Consider the following 20,647-nt stretch of genomic DNA (forward strand, 5'->3'; position numbering starts at 1 on the left):
ATTTGTTCCGGCAAGATAACTACTTTTGGTAACGTTTTAACAAGAACAGCATAAACAGGAAACGAAGAATACTTGGCATTTGTTTACTTCTTTCGTCAAAAATGCTCTCAGGATAGACTGAAATCCTTCTTACCGTTTAGAAAAATGATTCGCTAGCTATACATGCCCGAAGTTTATATTTGACACCTGCCTTCCCCTTCTGACAAGAGATCATGACGACGTAATCGTCAGTGACGCAAATCTGAGAAATGATTCCCACGACGCAATTGAAGCTGCTACGGCCTTAACGCAAGACGTCAGTCATGCACCTGTTGGTGATTTGCATGTTGAAGGGACTTGAGAAAAAATGCCACCAGCTTCATAAGCAACCGCACTGGGTAGAGTAGATGTGGCGTAGGCGCCGTTAGACGAGAACTGTGCGGTTTCCTCCAAGAAATGAGGGCAACAGCTTATCTGGCCTCTTCGTGAAACCGGATAAATATCGATAGCTCGCGCATAGGGCAGCTCCCCGTGGAATTATCAGAAGCAACATATAGAATATACGCAGAGAATTTTATCATGCAAACAAGTTTAGGGACTTGAGGAGAGGAATAAGGAACAGGAAAAATTATTCTTATGATCCTGGTCATTTAGAAAAGACTGCTTTAATCAACGCATGTCATTTCCATACACAACAGTGAGGTGGAGCATTCAACGCCAATTAATGACTGGTGCGGATAAAGACATCATGTCAGGACGGGATGCAACCTTTCCTTTTAGCGTTCAAGCTATTTTCTTGTCATATAAGACCCCACGCAATGTATCAGAATCGACCAGAATCCAAGAACACGGTTAAAAAACATTTCCTACAATCACTCGAAAGTCAAACGCCGCTGATAACCTGTCAAGGGGAACGAACACACTTAATAGGTCTTTAAAAACTAATCAGACGTAACTACGCTCTTGAGGTCAGGAAAGAGAACAATCAGGAAGCATTTGCGGAGGAGATGAACATCCACACAGCCTCCTCCTCCTCCTCCTCCTCCTCCTCCAATTTTCTTAGCGCCTCCTTTCTTCGTTTTCATCTCTCGATGTTTGAAATCAAGAGAGCCAACCCGATTACTTCAAGCTAACTTACGGCCGCTTTACTTAATCTGATCTCGCATAGGAGATAAATCCACTTTCACATATATAAAAGACCAGTCGAATATGTTTTTAGTTCTCTGAAAAGAAAATTATTGTGGCGGCTTTGTCTGTCCGTCCGCACTTTTTACTGTCCGCACTTTTTCTGTCCGCCCTCAGATCTTAAAAACAGCTGACTCTAGAGAACTACAAATTGGTATGTTGATCATCCACCCTCCAATCATCAAATATACCAAATTGCAGCCCTCTAGCCTCAGTATTTTGTTTTTTATTTTATTTAAGGTTAAAGTTAGCCATAATCGTGTGTCTGGCAACGATATAGGCCAGACCACCACCGGGCAGTGGTTAAAGTTTCATGGGCCGCGGCTCATACATTATACTGAGACCACCGAAAGATACAGTAGATCTATTTTCGGTGGCCTTGATTATACGATGTACAGAAACTCGATTTTTTTACTTGTTTTATTTCTCTGACAATTAACACACACTCTTGTAAGCGAGACGAACTGAGGTATAAACTCTAGGCCACTATGGAAATGATCCGATCTAGACATGACGGTGATCATAAACGATAGAGGTCGAGGGTTCACCAGCATACGTTCACGTATGCTCCTCGAATTTGGGAGAAATGACGGAAAATATCCCAGCAAGGTAAACTGAACTTTATAACAAATAAATATGAAACTTATCTATCCTTGGAAGCATTCGGGAACGTAAAGGTAGCATACGAGATGATTATGGTACAAGGTATTAAACTTGACAAGTCGCGACTGAAATATATAAACGGACTGATGATGCATTCATCATCTCAAGCCCACATTTTCGGGAGGAGGCCGCACGTAATAAGAAAATCCGGATTACCTCGTATTCTGTGACACCCGATTTGCTAAAGGAGAAGCATTTGGAAAACACACTAACGATCCGCATGAGATTGAAAAGATGAACGGAACAGTGGCTGGAAAGCGTTCACCAACATTACTCTGCGCTCGAAGCCACAAAAACGACCTGCTCGCGCTGAAAGGGCGCCTCCATTCCTGAGGTCTCAAGTGAGGTCTGCCACGTCAACCTAGCGATAAAACCAAAAAGGACCGCGCTTTGCAAACGGAATATTAGCACAGTGCACGTATGACTGATCGTGATTACTTATCACTCCAACAACAAAAAACATGAAGTATCAAGTCGAAAGTTGATTAGATATTCATTTACCAGGTGCACATAAAAGAATGGAAATGAAAGGAAATTATGCTTGAAATTACAAAAGGAATTCAGTTTCCCACATCCTAAGTAAGTAAAGATGTTCGAAGGTTGCTCAGTCCTGAAATAAACCATAAGTTGAATCAGAGAGTAACAGAACGTGTCCTGCTTACGAACGCTCTCTCAGGGGAAAGACAGGGTTGGTAAATCGTAACACAAACACCTTCTGTTACTTTAACAGACTGTAAGCCATCGAAACTAAAAAGAAGTACACAAAGAGTTATTTCACTCTGTACATCCCAGGGGCAATTGTTAACAGCGTGAACTTAAGAAACGACTTTTTTTTTTACCCCTGAAGAGCCTCTCAACAAAGGTTTAATTCCCTTTCGTGCAGAAAGTCTAGCTGCCGCTAAATTCAAGAACACTGAGCCTACCATGAGCAAAATTGCGCGGCATACGCGGAAGCCACTTTTATTTTTCTGGGCAAGTCTTAAGCCTTATCAATTGCATAGATTCGCTAGTGTCACACGAGTGGAATTCGATATTCCTCCGGTTCGCCTGGGGAAAATAAATTAAGTGTAGTCTTCTGAAAGCCATTGTGACACATTTTTACTCATGAAGTCGCTTATGTAGTTTTGTACACAGGGGCTGTGTACAAAAAGTTGTTACAGATCATTCTTTTCTCATGAATTGGGAGCCAAAAGTTCCTCAGTATTTCATAGTTCGTTCTGAAAAGTTTACATGTGGAGCATTTAAAAATCAGTTTTTTAGATTATAATTATGTCATTCGCCGTCACACGGTCCCAGCACAGCAGCAAAGTAAAAGGAATCTTGTCATTATCAAACTTATATTCTCCGCGCCCCGAGCAGACTGAACGGACAAAGAAAACTTTCGTATTTTCATCGTGTCCATCACACGATTTCAATGCCAGTCACCTTATTCCAAGTTTAGTTCTCCAGTGAATAGACACATATGAGATCGTTTCATCTTCTAGTATTCTAATCATCCTTTTAATGCAGTCATAAACATTTACTTACATATTCTGAAATGACTGTAAGATCGCCAAGAGCCTAAAACTCCACTGGTGTTTAAGACATTTTACGTTTTAACTAGTGTTCATCTCGAGAGCCTGTTTTTTTCAGGTCGTGTCCACCAAAATGCTTCAGATGAATAGCGAGTAAATTGTCTTGAATACCAGTGGAATTTTAGGCTCTTGGCAATCGTATAGTAATTTCAGAATATATAAGTAAATGTTTATACATTAAACTAAATTAGAAACGACTGGGCGCAAAGAAACATCGCCCCTTTCAGCCCCGACATGAGCGGCCTCGACATGAGCGCTCACTCCCAGCAAATAAAATTCTCATTTCCTTTACGGCTCAATTCAAGCAGCCAGGTGGCACAGATGTTATCCGAATATTGCAGTTATTATTTGCTAAGTGAAGGCATTCGGAAAAGTCACAGCGCTGACCTTTTGTGCGGCAGCAACAGCTCCCTGGAAGATCATGACATGACTGGGGGAGGAAGGGGAGTCGTCGGGTCAATGACTCCTTAAGGGTTCATTTGTAATCAGAGAGAGAGAGAGAGAGAGAGAGAGAGAGAGAGAGAGAGAGAGAGAGAGAGAGAGAGAGCTATAGCTATGGTATAACATGCATAATCATTGCCCTGTACGAACAGCAAGCCTGTTAAGGTTCTAGAGGAGCGGGTTGCCAGATGCATAGGGTAGCCCCTAAGCGTGAAATCCGATGTTTCACACCTGAATCAGATTGCATAAAGCAATGAGCCGAGACTTTCACTTTTGAATTTCGGAGCAGGCATCCCTTCTCTCTCGATCTGCAACGTTCATCACCTACATTTGAGCGACGATCGCTCACGATATATACAAATTAATTAGCGTCTCGTATGAATGAATAATGAAAATTCGTAAGACGTCAGTACAATATCAGTGCTTAACATCCATATGGTCCTGTGATTACCTAATCCAGCTTAAGAAGCGTGTTGAGAGACCTGTCATCCCGACACATTCATTTCCTACTGCCCATACTGCGAGGCTGGTGCTCGAAAATCCATACATATGAATAAGCTGCGATATTCATTTTTATCAAACACTTGTTCATCTCATGTCATGATGGCTGCCCGAACCGAGATGATAAACAGAACTTTCACAACGAATTCGCTTGGAGCAAAAAAAAAAAAATAAAAGTAAAAAATGAAAAGAACACTAGTCATTATATACTGTACTGTACATAACCCGACGTCGGGCGGCGACAGTACCGGTTGCAGTATAATGAAATATATGACCCGGTAAGGAGGACCGGGATGCTATCCGGGAGACCGTACCCTTCCCTATCACCACCCATCTCAATCACTACTAGAGCGCTCCCTCTTCCCTGTTAAGGCAGGCACTCTTGCTGGCACTCTCGCATTATTCCACATTTATAACAGCAATTTTTGCCAGGTCAGAGTTACCGTCTGTAGGTGGTAATCGCCTGCATTCTCTCATCTATAAATGGAATAATCAGAGGGGCTCAACCGGTTTCTTACCTTTAATCTTATTCAGTGAAGATATCGCACCGCCTGGTCATTAGATATCGGCCCTTCTCTCTCTCTCTCTCTCTCTCTCTCTCTCTCTCTCTCTCTCTCTCTCTCTCTCTCTCGCATCCATCACAATACACGGGGTTATCACTTATGATCTCGCACAGCTAATCCAGTTCCCAGCTGACCGGGTCTGATGCCATCCTGTAAAATGTTGCCTTTTCTGATCCTTTCAGGTGCTAAAGCCTCACGTCCGCCCAGTGTGGAAACGCGGGATTTCAACACTGTGAACCCAAAGGCAACTGGTTCGCCTTGCTGAAACATGAGCTATCAATTTTCGCCCCTACGATTCATCCAGTACCTCAACTCTCTTGCTCTGATCGCATTCTTGCACAACTTTACCTTTACCCCAGTGGCTTTGTGGTTTCCGTATGTAAATATTTACAGGCGTGTCTCTATTTTCTCTCAAACATTGTATGCATTACAATGAATGTATATAAATATGCATATGTAAATATGTTATATATACATGTATACGTACATATACAGTATATATGTATACCATATACATACACACACATATATATATACATATATGTATATATTGTATATATATTATATAAACACATATATTGCTACGTAGGTGAGCAAAAATGCAATTTTGATACATACGGTACAGTGAATGTTAAAACATATCACGAACTTTTTTGAACTAATCATGAAACGAATTACAAATCGTGTAAGGAAATAGAACAATCATGAAATAATATTTTCTCGTAACATTACTTACTCTTTGGATATTTGTGCAGATATCGCTTTTGTGCACATGTTAGTTTGTATATATGCTGTCTGCAAGTCTGCAATCATGGAAACTAAATTTTTTTCCTTTCAATTTCAGTTCTTTTGCCCAGTGCAAGTAAAACATACGTACAGAATATGTTTCATACTTCTTGAATGTGCAGACGCCTACACACATTGTTTGGGAAAGCAATTTCACATCCTACGACTAAGAAAACAAAGGAGATTACGCAATCCTCTCTCTCTCTCTCTCTCTCTCTCTCTCTCCATTGTTTCGTCTTGGGGATTCTTCGTCTCCTCGCAGTTGCTTACCCTGCTCAAGACGTACATTACTGTACAGTCTGTACAGTCAAGAGCTCATGATTTTCTCCGTCGTGGATGAAATCAAGCTGTTGCGGCATCCTGAATGACAGCTTCCTCCCATCTCGCGTCAAACTTCCCAAAATCTCGCAGTAAGAGAATTCCCAAGTAATAAAAAAAAAAAAAAAAAAAAAAAAAATTCTGAATTGTGAAAAAGAGGTACTAGTGTGAAAATGCATACATACATAATGCATTCATGTATGTGCATAATAACAACAATATCAATGGTTTTATTGAATATTATTGCTGCTTCAGCTACATTTATTTTGTAGAAGACTTTTTCTATTTTCCTTATTGCGGACTTCTCTTCATTGGAGGTGCGTGCTAACAGCTCGCCTATATTTGTCATTTCATGGGGGAAAAGTAAAAAAATCTGGATTCTGCTTTTTATATATAAAAGTTATAACATTCTAACTGTAGAGAATATATAAAAAGCCGAATCCAGTTTTTTTTACTTTTCCCCCATGAAATGACAAATATAGGCGAGCTGTTAGCACGTACCTCCACTGAAGAGAAGTCCGCAATCAGGAAGATAGAAAAAGTCTTCTATAAAATGAATGCAGTTGAAGCAGCAATAATATTCAATAAAATCTGTTTAAAAGAGGGTCTCCTGCCAAGTTATAACAATATCAATGGACATATTTCAAATTACACCCTTTGCAGCTAGCTACTTCCTAATAACCATCTTTATCTATATCAAAGGAAGTATAAACGCTTCCTTTTCCTACTTTAATATCTGCTTTACAGGAAGAGAAGCACCCGACTCTCAGTTCAGCGTTCTTCAGCCTCTCTCTCTCTCTCTCTCTTCTTTTCTAACTCCCAGAAGTTCCTCATTGGCAGGGTTGGTATCGTTCTCGGCTAGCACTCTGCTGGGCCCGCGTTCGATTCTCCGACCGGCCAATGAAGTATTAGAGAAATTTATTTCCGGTGATAGAAATTCATTTCTCGTTATAATGTGGTTCGGATTCCACAATAAGCTGTAGGTCCCGTTGCTAGGTAACCAATTGGTTCTTAGCCACGTAAAATAAATCTAATCCTTCGGGCCAGCCCTAGGAGAGCTGTTAATCAGCTCAATGGTCTGGTTAAACTAAGGTATACTTTTTTTCCCTAATTCCCCATTGCTAATGAATACAGTGGGCAGGGGAAAAAGCCAAGCTTAGAGAAGAGCTTCTAAAATTATTCTTATCAAAATGAACGCATTGCCGTGTTTTAAATTTGTTAAGGAAGACCATATTGCGAAAACTAGTCGATATTACATTAACTAACCAAATCGTTATGATTCACATAGAATTACACGTCATCCTTAACTTAACCTAAAGATTAGGCAAGACAAGCAGTAGGAAAAGGTTCACAGAAATAAATTCTAGGAAAAGGTTCACAGAAATAAATTCTAGGAAAAGGTTCACAGAAATAAATTCTAGGAAAAGGTTCACAGAAATAAATTCTAGGAAAAGGTTCACAGAAATAAATTCTAGGAAAAGGTTCACAGAAATAAATTCGAGGAAAAGGCTCCCCCCATCCCGTCAATATACGAACGATCTTCACGCAGCACTCGTTATTATGAAGCTACAAAGTGACTTGTTTGTGTAATGGGGTTTAAGAAAGCCTAAGCTGAAACTTCACAGCACCTGCTGTAGTGATACTAAATGCTTTCAACGCGTTACTACTTTGCTTAATTCACTTCCATAATGTAAAACGAAGGGGAATGCTAGAACCAGCTGATTTTGCTACTGTTGTTGACCTTGTAGTGCTTCGACGCCATTGGTCTCTGATCCCTACTAAAAGTGAATGAAGATGTAATTAACGTCGTTTACGAAAAATGACTTCGACATGACCCGTATGACCACCGAAATTCGTAGAAAGACGAAGACAATCATGAGTGATTCATAACTGCACCAAAGTGGTGTGTGGCGCTGTTGCCCCTTAACTTATCTCTGCGAAGTGTCTTTTCCTAATTGAACATGATGTCATCGTTAACTGGAGGTGGTGACAGGGGTCTTATTACAAATAAGAAACACTCTGAGATAAGAAGACGGTTGCCAAGTTATAGAAACGTACAAAAGATATAAAATATATGAAAGAAACTATACTTTATTTTTCTCCCCAAGTCTACTGCATTTCCTAACTCGCAAGGAGCTGTCACATGACGCAAAAATAATTTAGAGGGAAGAACGAGAACCTCAACCCAACAGACGTAGTTTAGTCGTGGCGCCATCGGCGATGCAGTGTTGGTCATCCTTTGCGAAAGAATGAGAAATTACGTTAAATGGTATCAATTATTTACTGTACAACCAAAGAAATGATACACAGAAAAACGTAAATGACAATAAAATAAAAATGTTAGTATAAAATGACAAGATCAAACATATGCGATTTTTGGAAAATTTTAAGTATAAAATCGTGCAAGTACACAATAATATTTTCGTCATGTATAAAACTAGTTGATGAGGCAACAATGATCATATTGGATCAATTCTGGATTAACTCTAAATGGCCTTTCGAACTGTACTTATGCTGCAACTATACAATGAATATGCTAAGTCTCCCGTTCGCTACATGTTGAATAATAATAATAATAATAATAATAATAATAATAATAATAATAATTCTTACTTCAAAATCCGATATGAATTCCGCAGAGCAATATCGACTGGTAACCTCCTACTGTACTTTATTCACATTCAGTCGTAAGGTTTCGTGAGCCTTACTTCCGGTTTATAGTTCCTCGTTGGTACCGTTCTCGGCTAGCACTCTGCAAGGCCTGAGTTCGAATCTCCGGCCGGCCAATGAAGAATTAGAGGAATTTATTTCTGGTGATGGAAACTCATTTCTCGGTATAATGTGGTTCGGATTCCACAATAAGCTGTAGGTCCCGTTGCTAGGTAGCTAATTGGTACTTTGCCACGTAAAGTAAGTCTAATCCTTCTGGCCAGCCCTAGGAGAGCTGTTAATCAGCTCAGTGGTCTGGGTAAACTATAAGGTATACTTAACTTCCGGATTATAGTAATGTACGGCAACATATCTGTCCTTTTCCCTATTGCCAGTCTGTGCTCTGCTCTCAAACACTCTGTCTATCTAATGCAGATGATTCAGTTCGCATCTTCCTTTTATTCTCGAACTGAATTACATTTAATCCTGTGTGATACTCTCATGACGATCTGGATAGCACTTGTCTTGGGCAGGAAAAGTCGCCTCACTTCAGTGCTTCCAAGACGATTTTCTTTCCCGACACTTGAGCTAATATTTCTTCTAATCCACCAATGATATCTAAGAACTAGAAACTGAAGTCTTCAGATCCGCCAGCTATTTCGATACACTTCATTTTCGAAGTGCACACGTCTGAAGAAGGATGAGGCGATGAAAGCAAATCTTGCAACGTGATTTTTATACGAGTCTTATTTAAGGAGAACAGGACAGATGAACACGCGTGGTCCGCATGGCCACATCGCTCCTGAAATCAAACTCAGGATACTTTAACCTCAGCTGACGTAAGAAAACCACATAAAAACCTTGAGCGACAATTTTTCGGTACTCATGACATGCTTCTTCTCAGGTGAGCATTTCTCTTACACTCTATAGTACAAAATTACTCTTAGAGGGGAATAGAGAGATATCTGAGAAAAAAGTCAGTGGCGATGAGGGTATTAAACGAAATCACGTGAAGAGAGGCATCTCTCTACCTCTAAGTAGAGACTGAATAATAAATTGGGATTTGACTAAGTAAGAAGTAAGGAAATGGGACTTCTATTCATTAATGTTAAAAAGTTTTTTAATCACTTGACTATCTCTCAAACTCCGTTATTTTCTGAATAACTTTTTTCAATACACAAATACATTAAACAAGGACAGTCTTGACTTTTTCCTTCAGCTCTGAGCTCGACAAATGTACGTGGCTGTAAGTGGAAACCTGGTCATTCGGTCTTCTATCAGAAACTACCATCAGGGAAGACTGAGAGCGCGCAAAATATATTTTAGCTTTACCAAACCTATAACAAATGAAAAAAGTACAGAATATTTGTTACCTCACGCAGTAGAACTTGCTCAACGATGCCGGGATACAAGATGCATAACAAGCGCACTGACAAAAACTTAGTTCACTAAGAGCGTGGATGCAAAGTCATATTCCATTTTCATGTCTCAGGGGGCGAAAAATAACCGTGAAAACTGGTAAAAACACACACACAATGCGCAAAGTTCTCAATGAGACTTTTTCTGCAATTTCTGTCAGAGAAATGTCAGGGCTTGGCGTCCAGGAAATCAATTACATCGTGCAAGGTTCGGAAAGAAATGGTTCAGTTACTTGGAAAATGAAGAGACAATATGATTTGCACGAGACGGCCACAAAATTTAAACACTGCAATAGTTTATAGACAGCCAGGAGCGTTCTAACACTGTTGACTTCTACGACTATCGGATCTATGCAGACGTCTGAAGATGATTAATTAAAAGATAAAAGTTAGTGATTAGATTATTCGGATGCAAAAAAACACGCAGCCGTTGTTATGGCTATCTCAAGTAGCCTCACAATTGCTTAATAATGATAATATGACGCTTTGATAACAAAAGGTGAGAGAGAGAGAGAGAGAGAGAGAGAGAGAGAGAGAGAGAGAGAGAGAGAGACTCAAGTGACAAAAATATGAGTGCACGCACACAACGAAAAGCGCATATTAAGTTGCAAGAGCAACTTGTCGCATCTCCACAAACTAAAAGAAAGAGCTTCTGCATCCACTTACGACGCGTAGAAGGCGTTAGGGACGATAACATAAATTCTCTGATGACAGTATCAAGATGGCCATCGTTGCTCCTGCAAAGATTCCTCAGATAAGAACGATGCTGCGTCCCTTTAGAAGACCTGCTCATACATAATGCTGAAGAGAACACCCCGAAATCTTCCCCATCCAAAACAATGTTGTACAACAAACAGGACCACCATCATTCTCAGGCTATATGTGCTCATGGACACTTGAAGAGTTCGAGAGGCAGGCCAATCGGCATCACAAGAAATAATAGAAATGAAAAAGGTAGAAAAATCGATACAGATGTTTAGAACTGAATTATGTTTCTTGCAGTTGCTCTGTGTGTGACCAGTCCTGTTTGACTGACGTTTGCAAAACTGACATAATTTCACATACAAGTCGGCTGCTACGGTGCCTATGAAGTCACTGACACTCGAGAACAACACAGCAGCAAGCACAATCGCAAACACTTCGACTATTCTGTCAGTTGTGCAATGCACATCCCGTTAAACTCTGGCGTTGAGCTCTTCCTTAGTAACTGATTCAGGTGAAAGCAACTTAACCTACCTGAACACTCACACTTGTAGACCATAGTAGTGCAAAGTAAAAATTTACCTTAAACATGCCAATGAATAAGTATGTAACTGTAAACCCTTACATAAATAGTACGTACACATCTGAATTCTAGCATTACAGTATAAGGAAAAATCCCATTCATCTAGTCAACCCGATAACCACAGTCAGAACAGCTTCAATAAAAAAAAAAATTGTTAGTGTATCATTTACATGTGTTTGACCCGTAGGTAAGATTTGTTATGACAAGAGGAATGTCTAAGCTATCACGTTGATAATTCACTTACCGAATCCTTAACAGGTATTAAAAATCTAAAGCGCACCCTTAGTAATGGACGTTCGATTAAACCCACGGACGGTAATATTCTTATCATTTTGCATAGTTTTTATGAAGGCCATTTTATACCCAAAACATCTAAAAAGAAAAAAAAATGTTCTTTTATGAGAAATCACACCTGGCCTGTCACATAACGACGGATCCGTCGAAAACAACGGCCTGATTCTGACAGTCGTGATAAGGAAGAATCGATCATTTCGTTATCTGCTGAATACTACATAAGTCTACATCAATCTGGTGAGTGCTAATCAATAAACAGAATACATACACACATATATATATACATGTGTGTATATACAGTATAGTATATATATATATATATATATATATATATATATATATATATATATATATATATATATATCAAGCAATAATTATTGACTTCATTTTATATTAACTTACACCAGGAGAATTTATATGATATATGCCTATATATATATAACCTATACTGATTATATATATATATATTATTCGATTCATAGTTCTGTCGTGAAGATATGTCAATTTCTTGTTCTGATAGAGATAATTTTAGCATATAGCTATCATGGTATATTTTGATTTCATGCACAGAATCTGAACTCGGTAGAATATGTATAGCAGAGTGGTAATCAACATACTTCTATCTATTGATAGCCGAAGGGATAGGTCAGCTGTTCACCACTGCAAACAATCTAAGAGACTGTTTACCTCTGCAGACAATCTAAAAGACTGTTGACCTCTGCAGACAATCTAAAAGACTGCTGACCTCTGCAGGCAATCTAAAAGACAGTTGACCTCTGCAGACAATCTAAAAGGCTGTTGACCTCTGCAGATAATCCAAAAGACTGTTGATCTCTGCAGACAATCTAAAAGGCTGTTGACCTCTGCAGACAATCTAAAAGGCTGTTGACCTCTGCAGATAATCTAAGACTGTTGATCTCTGCAGACAATCTAAAAGACTGTTGATAGACAATCTAAAAGGCTGTTGACCTCTGCAGATAATCTAAGACTGTTGACCTCTACTAAAAGACTGTTGACCTCTGCAGACAATCTAAAAGGCTGTTGACCTCTGCAGATAATCTAAGACTGTTGACCTCTGCAGACAACCTAAAAGACTGTTGACCTCTGCAGACAATCTAAAAGACTGTTGACCTCTGCAGACAATCTAAAAGACTGTTGACCTCTGCAGACAATCTAAAAGACTGTTGACCTCTGCAGATAATCTAAGACTGTTGACTTCAATCTAAAAGGCTGTTGACCTCTGCAGATAATCTAAGACTGTTGACCTCTGCAGACAATCTAAAAGAATGTTGACCTCTGCAGACAATTCTTGACCTCTGAGACAATCTAAAAGACTTAGACAATCTAAAAGACTGTTGACCTCTGCAGACAATCTAAAAGGCTGTTGACCTCTGCAGATAATCTAAGACTGTTGACCTCTGCAGACAACCTAAAAGACTGGACCTCTGCAATTCTGCAGACAATCTAAAGACTACCTCTGCAGATAATTAAGACTACCTCTGCAGACAATCTAAAAGGCTGTTGACCTCTGCAGATAATCTAAGACTGTTGACCTCTGCAGACAATCTAAAAGAATGTTGACCTCTGCAGACAATCCAAAAGACTGTTGACCTCTGCAGACAATCTAAAAGACTGCTGACCTCTGCAGACAATCTAAAAGACTGTTGACCTCTGCAGACAATCTAAAAGGCTGTTGACCTCTGCAGATAATCTAAGACTGTTGACCTCTGCAGACAACCTAAAAGACTGTTGACCTCTGCAGACAATCTAAAAGACTGTTGACCTCTGCAGACAATCTAAAAGACTGTTGACCTCTGCAGACAATCTAAAAGACTGTTGACCTCTGCAGATAATCTAAGACTGTTGACCTCTGCAGACAATCTAAAAGGCTGTTGACCTCTGCAGATAATCTAAGACTGTTGACCTCTGCAGACAATCTAAAAGGCTGTTGACCTCTGCAGATAATCTAAGACTGTTGACCTCTGCAGACAATCTAAAAGACTGTTGACCTCTGCAGACAATCTAAAAGGCTGTTGACCTCTGCAGATAATCTAAGACTGCTGACCTCTGCAGACAATCTAAAAGACTGTTGACCTCTGCAGACAATCTAAAAATCTAAGGCTGACCTCTGCAGATAATCTAAGACTGACCTCTGCAGACAATCTAAAGACTGTGACCTCTGCAGACAATCTAAAAGGCTGTTGACCTCTGCAGATAATCTAAGACTGTTGACCTCTGCAGACAACCTAAAAGACTCCTCTGCAACAATCTAAAAGACTGTTGACCTCTGCAGACAATCTAAAAGACTGTTGACCTCTGCAGACAATCTAAAAGACTGTTGACCTCTGCAGATAATCTAAGACTGTTGACTCTGCAGACAATCTAAAGGCTGTTGACCTCTGCAGATAATCTAAGACTGTTGACCTCTGCAGACAATCTAAAAGAATGTTGACCTCTGCAGACAATCCAAAACTGACCTCTGCAGACAATCTAAAAGACTGCTGACCTCTGCAGACAATCTAAAAGACTGTTGACCTCTGCAGACAATCTAAAAGGCTGTTGACCTCTGCAGATAATCTAAGACTGTTGACCTCTGCAGACAACCTAAAAGACTGTTGACCTCTGCAGACAATCTAAAGACTGCTGAAGACAATCTAAAAGACTGTTGACCTCTGCAGATAATCTAAGACTGTTGACCTCTGCAGACAATCTAAAAGGCTGTTGACCTCTGCAGATAATCTAAGACTGTTGACCTCTGCAGACAATCTAAAAGAATGTTGACCTCTGCAGAGACAATCTAAAAGACTGCTGACCTCTGCAGACAATCTAAAAGACTGTTGACCTCTGCAGATAATCTAAAAGGCTGTTGACTGCAGATAATCAATCCTCTGCAACAACCTAAAAGACTGTTGACCTCTGCAGACAATCTAAAAGACTGTTGACCTCTGCAGACAATCTAAAAGACTGACAATCTAAAAGACTGTTGACCTCTGCAGATAATCTAAGACTGTTGACCTCTGCAGACAATCTAAAAGCACCTCTGCAGATAATCAATCTAAAATCTAAAAGACCTCTGCAGATAATCTAAGACTGTTGACCTCTGCAGACAATCTAAAAGACTGTTGACCTCTGCAGACAATCTAAAAGGCTGCAGACAATGACCTCTGCAGATAATCTAAGACTGCTGACCTCTGACTGACTGTTGACCTCTGCAGACAATCTAAAAGGCTGTTGACCTCTGCAGATAATCTAAGACTGTTGACCTCTGCAGACAATCTAAAAGACTGTTGACCTCTGCAGACAATCTAAAAGGCTGTTGACCTCTGCAGATAATCTAAGACTCCTCTGCAAAAACCTAAAGACTGTTGACCTCTGCAGACAATCTGACTGTTGACCTCTGCAGACAATCTAAAAGACTGTTGACCTCTGCAGACAATCTAAAAGACTGTTGACCTCTGCAGATAATCTGAAAAAGGCCCTCTGCAGATAATCTAAGACTGTTGACCTCTGCAGACAATCTGACCTCTGCAACAATCCAAAAGACTGTTGACCTCTGCAGACAATCTAAAAGACTGCTGACCTCTGCAGACAATCTAAAAGACTGTTGACCTCTGCAGATAATCAAGACTCCTCTGCAGACAAAAAGACTGTTGACCTCTGCAGACAATCTAAAAGACTGTTGACCTCTGCAGACAATCTAAAAGACTGTTGACCTCTGACCAATCTGCAGACAATCCAAAAGACTGTTGACCTCTGCAGACAATCTAAAAGACTGTTGACCTCTGCAGACAATCTAAAAGACAACCTCTAAAATAATCTAAGACTGTTGACCTCTGCAGACAATCTAAGACAATCTAAAAGACTGTTGACCTCTGCAGACAATCTAAAGACTGTTGACCTCTGCAGACAATCTAAAAGGCTGTTGACCTCTGCAGATAATCTAAGACTGTTGACCTCTGCAGACAACCTAAAAGACTGTTGACCTCTGCAGACAATCTAAAAGACTGTTGACCTCTGCAGACAATCTAAAAGACTGTTGACCTCTGCAGACAATCCAAAAGACTGTTGACCTCTGCAGACAATCCAAAAGACTGTTGACCTCTGCAGACAATCTAAAAGACTGTTGACTTCTGCAAACAATCTAAAAGACTGCTGACCTCCGCAGACACTCTAAAAAACTGTTGACCTCTGCAGACAATCTAAAAGACTGTTGACCTCTGCAGACACTCTAAAAGACTGCTGACCTCCGCAGACAATCTAAAAGACTGTTGACCTCTGCAGACAATCTCAAAGACTGTTGACCTCTGCAGACAATCTCAAAGACTGTTGACCTCTGCAGACAATCTCAAAGACTGTTGACCTCTGCAGACAATCCAAAAGACTGTCTGCAGACAATCTCAAAAGACTGTTGACCTCTGCAGACAATTAAAAGACTGCAGACAATCTCAAAGACTGTTGACCTCTGCAGACAATCTCAAAGACTGTTGACCTCTGCAGACAATCTCAAAGACTGTTGACATTTGCAGACAATCTCAAAGACTATTTACCTCTGCAGACAATCTCAAAGACTGTTGACCTCTGCACACAATCTAAAAGACAGGTTTGAATCCTGGACTGGGCAGATGTACTTACTAATTATTATTCTCCTTGGGTGTACAGTTCTTCCCAAGGTAAGGTGAATTCGATATGAAGTGTCAGTTGTGGGTGATAAAATTATCATACGTGTATATAAGCATAAATAATATACCTATATATACACATTATATATATAATATACATAATTTATATATATATATACATATATATGTATATATATTATATATTATATATAATGTCTTGCTATCGTATTCAAAATATCTTGCCAATCCTACTAACAGAATTTTGAAACATCAGATAATAAGTTATTCAGGCCAAACCAGAGAATACAGGTCATCTGAATTTCGTAACAGAAACTAACGAGTTGACCTTCACCAATCTGTAAAGAAGCTGAACATCAGTAAAATCTCGAAGCACGCCACTCTTCCCATCATTCAACCGAAATGGGGCGAATTACGAAGCATAAAAAATACTGAATCCGTCAATGGCCCACTGTAATATTTTACTAAGAATTTTAGACAAAGAGAAACTTGCTGGAAATTGTGTCATACCATTTCCTCTACCCTAGATACCCTCAAAACGACTGGCAAGATTATATCAAAATTCGAAATGGGATACCAGTTCAACTTTAAGATTTCAGAAGTAATGCTAAATTTATACCTCCCAAAAGATTTTTCACTACATAAACACGCACACACACACACACACACACACATATATATATATATATATATATATATATATATATATATATATATATATATATATATATATATATATATATATATATTTTATTATATATATTTATCTACATTTATCTATATATGGAGTAAGCAAACATCAAGGACTAGATGCTAACTCAACACCATGCCTGTGGGTAAAAGTGAGCAGGAACACAGAATAAAATGAAAAGTGGCTGACAATGCAGTGTGTGATAGTAACAGAGCATTTTTGAAAGGCAACAGCAGAACATGGATGACATTCTGCAGCAGTTTAAAAATAGAGGAATGAAATGTTTAAAGACGAGAAGGATGAAAAATGGTAGCGTATGGTAAAAATCAGTCGTCAATCTAAATGTGGAAAGAGATCTCAATGAGGAAATGCGCCTCAAAGTAAAAGATGCTGTCTGAGAAGGATGCGCTACTGTGTCGGTGGGGTTATTTTGAGGCAGGTTTGATGAGACGAAAGAGTGAAAATTGTTGATGCAAATTTTTAAAAACTTGGGAAACGACTGCCGATGAGTGTGGGGAGGTGAATCAACAGATTTAAGAATGGAAAGACACAGAGAGTAACCGCATTTCAAGTAAGATGCTGCAATAAGGGGAGTGGCTGGCAAATGGCAAGGTATGACTTTTCAAGATGTTTCCCAAGATTGGGTCAGAGAAATAAATGTATAATCAGAGAGTCGATAAGGGTGCAGTGCGAATTACAGGACATAACATTATTCATGATGCCAAGGAAAGGTGTATGGTAGGATCTCGAATATAAAAGCAAGACAGAAAACAGAGGGACTGACGAGGCAAAAGCTGTTTGTTATAGAACAGCTTTGCGAGCACTTTTGAAATCAAGGGAAAACTCCGCTTGTCGTATGCACTAACCTAGAAAAAGTTTATGACAGAACTGGTGCGAGAGGGACTGGGGAAGGTGACATTTAAGCTCATTTGTTTAAAACACTGAGGGGTTTGTGCGGAAATTAAAGTGAAGGTGAGAATTTGTAGACATGACAGTCTGTTTAATATTCTTATGGATGGAGTGAAGAAAGAAGTCAGGGCAGGAGGAGATGCACTTAAGAATCTTAACAAGAAGAAAGGCCGTGACTGATCGTGGTATGGTCTTTGTAAATGGGAGTGAAGAGAGCCGCACATGCTAGGCTAATTCCGAAGAGTTTGTAAGAATAGAGCGTTGGGAGTCTGTGCAAGTAAGAGTAAAGTAAAGAATGAAAATCGCAATCAGGAAAACAAGAGAAATAAATGTCAGCATAACCGGTGGCCGAACAGAAATGGTTGGTTGATTATGAAATCTAAGCGTTGAAGACCAAGCGCCAATACCCACCAGGATTATTCAGCGCCGTAATGAAAGAGGTTGGTACGTATGAGTAGTCAGAATTAAAGGTTTATAAGACGAGGGAAGAGGTGAATAACAAATATGTAGAGTAAAGAAGGCAAAAGCACCTCTCCAAAATGTCTGGGAGAGAGGAATCCGGCATAAGAAAGAAAACGTTGGGATGTATGAAGAGACAGTTGAGGGAATTCTCCTTTATGGGATCCAAGTGTGGATGAACAATGCTCATAAGTGAATCATAGTGGATGCTGTGCGAAAAGATCGGCTTACATAATATATGAGGATTAAGAAGAATTGAAAGAGAGAGCTGTGGCAAGAGAAAAATGTGGTAGGCTGATGCTGGGAAAGTTCTCGCTGCACGCGGCTCATGCTGGTCATAGGGTCATTGAAGGATGAACGTGACAGTAACAATTGCTATGTTTTTCTGTTGAACCACCCCATTTCAAGGGAAACACTTTAACAGCACACATACCCACACACACACACACACACACACACACAAAGGACCTCATTCAAACTGGATGGTATCTACTGGAGTATTTATTCAGAAAAAGTTACGAGCTTTCTTGGACAAACAGTCCACATCATCAAGTATCCGTACCCTTACTTGATAATGTGGACTGTTTGTCCAAGAAAGCTTGTGACTTTTTCTGAATAAATACTCCATTAGATACCATCCAGTTTGAATGAGGTCCTTTTTAGTAATTCTACTAATGCACAGAGCAACTGTGTAAGTGATAAAGTTGATATGTGTGTATGTATATATATATATATATATATATATATATATATATATATATATATATATATATATATATATATATATATATATATATATATATATATATATATAATCATTTAAAAGAAGTCCTCTTTCATAGTTTGTTTGAGCTGGTAGAAAGAAAACTACCGTTTTTGTAATCATAGGAAACCTAAGTCAGACCTGCTGTTATCACTTAATAAACAGTTATCAATGTATTTTTAAATGAAGGAGTAAATATGGATAAAACGAGAGAGAGAGAGAGAGAGATTCATAAGTCGGCTATAATAACTGGAGTTAAAGGTCGTTAATACTAGTTGCAGGAGACGCTTCCGTACACGTAGACGCAAACCTCATCTGAGAGACATTTTGAGCAGCCGCTTCCAAAACAATGGTGACGAAGCTTCCCCTCCTTTCTTTGCGTTGGAAAGTTGCCGAACTTCCTGTTTTTCTCGAAGCTTCCCGGTTAAAGAGGTCCCTCATTACGATCAGAGACTATTACGTTAATGGAACAATTCAGGTTCTTGCAGTTTTCATTTCCTGCTCTGAGTGCTTTCATTGATCGGAACGACACATGCAAACTCACGTCGCTACGAACTGACGGTGAGCTAACGCTGACTGCGTGGTTGTGTGTGTGTGTGTGTGTGTGTGTGTGTGTGTGTGTGTGTGTATATATATATATATATATATATATATATATATATATATATATATATATATATATGTATATATTTATACACAACATATGCCTACATATATATACACATATATATGTATATGTATATATATATATATATATATATATATATATATATATATATACATATACACTCTGTTTATTTAAATGTTTGTATGTGTATACATATGTATATGTATATATATAAATATATATATGTATTGTAAATGAATATTTGTATATATCAATAAGAAGTTTCCCCTTGCAGTATGCATCCTCAGAATGAGAAAACAAAAAAACCACGCAACATCCATTCTATAACTGCTGAGTCAAGAAAGGAACCCACGCTTTGGTAAACAACTGCAGGAACTTAGGAAGCTTTTCATACATTAACTCAAGACTGCTCATCAGTGTTAAGTCTAGCCTTCCTGTTTCTAGACACACCTTGATTTTAAACTCATCTTTCGCACACTGCCACAATAGGATGGATGACCCTTCCTCCGCATCACCAGTTCCACATTCTCCAGCCAGTATTTCCAGATTTCATTTCTGTTCCCTCCGAAAACTTCCACATGATACATACTTCTCGTCAACCTACCATCCTCCAGTTTCTGCGCGTGACCAAACGAGCGCATCCCACTTTCATCTATCTTTCCACTCACGGCAGCCTTTCTACAGTCTTGTTCGTATCTCTTCATTTTCCGCCATTTCGATCTTCTCTCTCCACATATACTAGGAAGTTCATCTTAACCAGTTCAATCTCTATTCTAGGAAGTTCATCTTAACCCGTTCAATCTCTATTCTTTCAGTCACATTCCATAGTCAACCCCAGCTTCCACAGCAAAGCCCTGCTTTTCAACAGTTCAGTCCTGTATCCCAACACAAATATGATTCTTTC

At 39.3% G+C, this 20,647-nt stretch overlaps 1 protein-coding gene across 12 annotated transcripts in view; it reads right to left on the minus strand.

Annotated features, from left to right (window-relative positions):
* LOC136837505 (DIS3-like exonuclease 2) overlaps positions 1-20,647 on the minus strand; it is a 392,269-nt gene that overhangs the window by 182,484 nt on the left and 189,138 nt on the right. Inside the window, exon 1 of one of the 12 annotated variants that reach the window (XM_067102343.1) lies at positions 10,033-10,432. The exons of the other annotated variants lie outside the window; for them this stretch is intronic. The gene's annotated coding sequence lies outside the window, so the exon portion shown is untranslated. Of the gene's footprint in view, positions 1-10,032; positions 10,433-20,647 lie in introns of those variants that run through there. 12 annotated transcript variants of the gene reach the window in all.

The sequence above is a fragment of the Macrobrachium rosenbergii genome, chromosome 59, assembly GCF_040412425.1.
Source record: "Macrobrachium rosenbergii isolate ZJJX-2024 chromosome 59, ASM4041242v1, whole genome shotgun sequence".
Taxonomy (NCBI): domain Eukaryota; kingdom Metazoa; phylum Arthropoda; class Malacostraca; order Decapoda; family Palaemonidae; genus Macrobrachium; species Macrobrachium rosenbergii.